We start from the raw sequence: 4,782 nt of genomic DNA, 5'->3' as shown, positions 1-4,782 counted from the left end.
CGTGGTGGAGCACGCTTGTAATCCCAGCACTCGGGAGGCTGAGACAGGAGGATCGTGCAGGTTCAAAGCCAGACTCAGCTACTGAGTGAGGCTCTCGGCAACTTAGTGAGACCCTGTTACCAAATAAAGTAAGAGATAGGTCTGGGAGTATAGCCTGGGGGTAGAAAGCCCTTGGGTTCCATCCCCAGTACACACACACACACACACACACACACACACACACACACACAATTTGGATGAAGTTCCAGCACACAGCACTCCTCTTTATCACGTCTCCTGAATGCATCTCTCTGCTTGGGATTCAGGAACCTGCATTCTAAGCAGAATCATTTTGATTCAGGCGACCCACAGAACACACTTTGAGAACACACTGCCGTACAGGTATCTATGACCAAACAACCTCTGCATTATACATTGGTTTCTTTGGCAACCAGGGCATAGAAAAAAGTTTTCTTGTCTGTAGCATCCTTCCTACAACTGTTACTAGTATTCGCAAAAATAGTTTATTTAGAATGTATTGTGACTGGGAATAGCTTCTTTTACTGAAGTTCTTGCTCAGTTAACAAGAAATGTGACTCAGACAAAATAAACTGGTCTGTGACCTGAGTACTGGGGAGGCTGAGACAGAAGGATCACAGATTGCCTGGACAATTTAATGAACCCTTGTCTCAAAAAAAAAAAAAAAAAAAAAAAAGTCTGAGTGTGGCTCGGGGATAGAGCGCACCTGGGCTCAATCCCCAGGACCCTGTGTGTGTGTGTGTGCGGATATATATGTAAACTGGATGGGAAAGAAATGTCTCGTCTCAAAGGTTTGTGTGTCCTTACCTCTTTGAAACAGATTTTTATCAGATAAAACATAAAATACAGATAAAGAAAATAGACAAGCCAAATATATGGCTTAATGGATTGTTATAAGGTGAAAGCTCTTAATAATGACCATCCAGGTCCCAAAATAAAACATTCCCCACACCACTAACATCCTGTTCACCTGCCCCATCCTGAGCACAACCTCCTCCCTCCCACCCAAGTAACAATTAGCCTGACATTGATAGCCTACATTGCCTTGGTTTTCTCTAAAGTCTAATCTCCTAAATATGCATCTCCAGGAGCCACAGGTTAGTCCCTGCCGTTTACAATGTGTTGATGTGTTTTTTAAGTCTCTATTAAAGTCAGTTTCCTCATTTATCCCTTTTAGTTACCATTGATTTTTTGTTTTGTTTTGGTGGTGGTAATGGGGATGAATGCCAGGGTATATTCTACCTCTAAGCTACACTCCCAGCCCTATCTTATTTTTATTTTATTATATTATATTATATTTTAAAATAGAGACTCACTAAGTTGCTGAAAGCCTCACTAAATTGCTGAGGCTGGTCTCAATCCTGCTATCCTCCTGACTCAGCCTCCCAAGTAATGGGATTACACGTGTTTGCCAGAATGCCTGGCTTACCATGTATCTTGAAGACTGTAGTGGGTTGGACGATGCGCGCCCCCCTAAAAACTATACTCATCAAAAACTATGAATATAACCTTATATAGAAAAGAAGTCTGTGAGCTAGATGTGGTGGCACATATTTGTAATCCCAGTACTTGGGAGGCTGAGTCAGGTTTGCAGCCAGCCTCAGCTACTTAGTGAGGCCTTCTGCAACGTAATGAGACCCTGTTTCAAAATAATGAATAAAAAATAGAGCTAGGGGTATAGCTTGGAGGTAGAATGGCCCTGAGTTCAATCCCCAGTACTCAAAAAGAAGAGAGAGAGAGAGAGAGAGAGAGAGAGAGAGAGAGAAGAAAGAAGGTCTAAACAGATTAGTTAAGTAAGGATCTCAAAATGAGATCATCCAAGATTAGAGTGGGTTCTAAATCCAATGTCAAGGGCCCTTACAAAAGAAGAGAAGAGGTATTTCAGTTCTTGGGAGGCTGACACAGGAGGATCACAGGTTCGAGGCCAGCCTCAGTGACTTGGTAAGGCCCTCTGCAAATAAGTGAGACTCTGTTTCACAATAAAAAAATAAAATAGGGCTGGGGGTGTAGGTTGGAGGTAGAATGCTCTTGGGTTCAATCCCCAATGCCACAAAAAGAAAAGGAAAGGAAAGGAAAAGAAAGAAAAGAAAAAGAAAGTAGGATGGGGGGGTGTAGCTCGGAGGTAGTATGCCTCTAGTTTCAGTCCCCAGCACCAAAAGAAAAAGAGGAAAAAACACAGAGAAGACCATGTGAAAACAGAAAATAAAGTGATAACGTCGACAAACCAAAGATCACAGTGGGTTGCAGCAGCCTCCAGAAGCTAGGAGAGAGGCATGTGGTGAATTTCCCGTAAACCCTCCCAAAGGAACCGACCCCACAGACATCTTGATTTTGGAGATCTGCTCTGTAGGACTGTGAGAGGACAGTGCCCTCCTGTCTCTGCCTCTGCCTTTCCTCTCTCTCTCTCCCTCCCTCCCTCTCGCAGTACTGGGAAGTTGAACCCAGGTGCTCCCTATCTCCAAGCTCTACCCCCAGCCCTATTTTATAATTCTTTATTTTGAAACAGGGTCTCATTAAGTTGCAGAGCCCTCACTAAGTAGCTGAGGCTGGCCGTGAAGCTGTGGTCCTCCTGTCTCAGCCTCCCAAGTACTGGGATTACAAGCGTGTGCCACCATGCCCAGCTTGCCCTCTTGTTGTAAACCAACACATTTGTAGTAATTCTTTACAGCAGGCGGGCCCAAGAAACTCAAAGAACCTGGGCTATTTAACCTCACGGTCTGAATTTGGTGGATTACACACTCATGGTGCCGTTTGCCCTGTTTCTTTATGTTTCCCGCACATTTCCAGCGGGACCCATGCGCCGCTCTCCCTTTGAGGAGGCTGATCACATCTCACCTGCTCGTCCCTCCTTCTGTGATCTTAACAGCCTCAGTGCTCTTTATTCCTCTCCCCTTATAATAATTTTTTGCATTGTCTTTGTTCTCAACGATCGTCGCTGGCTCATTTTCACGTGGCGTTCATTTTCGTTGGGCTTTCGGAGTGAGATGCGTTCAGAACAGCCCATCTAACTTCACGGAGTTTCTTCCATCATTTTCAAGAGTACAGAGGACTTACTTCGTAAGATTTCCTGGTGTGCTTTCCCCACCCGCTATGTCCATCTAAATGAGACCTTACATTTCTTCTCTCACACTCCCAGCAATTTCCCCTCTGTGTGGGGCCCTCCCTGCAGAGACAGTGCAAGGGGTTAGTTTTGAGAGGGAGGCGGGCTCCCTCGGCCTCTCTCTGTTGACAACTTGGGGGTTCTACTATTCCGGGGTCCCTTAGTCACCAGCCAGTTGTCCCTTTGTCCTCACGCACAGCGCCTGACATCTCAAAGCTCCGTGGTATTGATGCTTTGCCCCCACTCGCTGTCCTCTGGGACTCAAGGCATTTTATCATCACCCAGTTTTGTTGTTACACGTTGCCTGCGGGTTTCTGGTTTTGCTGTTTTGACGTGGAGGTGAGGAGAGGCGGAGAGCAATGCTGTCTTATCACCATCTTCGGGTTTCCTTTCTGTTTCCTGTAAATCATGTATTTCGAACCTACTGTGTGGGAGTCCCCCTTGAAACCAGCTTCTCGTGGGCAGACGTCTCCAAGAGCCCTGAAGGACAGGAGTAAGGAGCTGTTTTCTCTCGGTTTCTCAGAAGCACTAGCAGAAGTGGGAGCTGAGGTCCTCAGTTCATTAGGCAATGACTGGGAGGGGAACTGGAAGAGAGGAAGCAGAGGAACGCACCCTACCTTTTCATACGCGGGAGTCTGACTGCACCTTTGTATTGTGGGTTTTAAATAGGGAACACTGTTGGCAGCATATCATAAACGGGCCTGTGGGAAGAAAATTGCTTTTTTTCTTCCAATTTGGTTTCCTTGAAGTACTCCACGTTGAGTCAGCCTCTCGCCCTTAGATTTTCCGGATCTTGTTGGTCACTTTACTTCCATTGTTGTCCCTTTAAAGAAAAAAAAAAATCTCTCTTGCTTTCTCCCTTTCTTGTCCTATCCATTCTAATTGGACCAGTCTTTTTTCCCCCTAATGGTTAAGTCTACATAACATAATATGTATCATTTTATCTCTTTGTAAAAGTACAACTTGATATTTTCATAATGTTGTTGGATCACAACTGATTCATCCTTCCCAACAGAAACTCTGTATCCGTTGAATGGTAAGTCCCCATCTCTACCTCTCTCAGTTCCTCTTAACCAGTATTTTATTTTCTGCTCTATGAATTTGACTCCTCCAGGTACCTAATATAAGTAGAATCATACTATTTGTCTTGTCTTTTTTTTGAGTGTGTGTGTGTGTGTGTGTGTGTGTGTGTGGTACTGGGGGTGGAACCCAGAGGCTTTCTACCTCCGGGCTATACTCCCAGACCTATTTTATATTTTACTTGGAAACAGGGTCTCACTAAGTTGCTGAGAGCCTCACTGAGTAGCTGAGGCTGGCTTCGAACCTGTGCGATCCTCCTGTCTCAGCCTCCCAAGCGCAGGGATGACCAGCGTGCGCCACCACGCCCGGCTATTTGTCCTGTCTTTAAGGTCCGGCTTCTTTCACTTGCCCTGATGTCTTCAGGGGTCAATGTAACATATGACAAAATTCTACTCTTTTTATGGCAGGATAATATTCCACTGTATCCATGTACAGCATCTTTTTTTTTTTCATTGATCTATTGATGGACTCTTGTTTCCACCTTTTAGCTATTGTGAATAATGCTGCTAAGAACATTAGGGTATAGATGTCTATTAATCCCTGCTTTCAATTCTTTTGGATGTATATATACCTAAGAGTATAAT

Source organism: Muscardinus avellanarius (assembly GCF_963383645.1).
Source record: "Muscardinus avellanarius genome assembly, chromosome: 14".
Taxonomy (NCBI): domain Eukaryota; kingdom Metazoa; phylum Chordata; class Mammalia; order Rodentia; family Gliridae; genus Muscardinus; species Muscardinus avellanarius.
The sequence above is the reverse complement of the archived record's forward strand: the minus strand, read 5'-3'. Positions refer to the sequence as shown.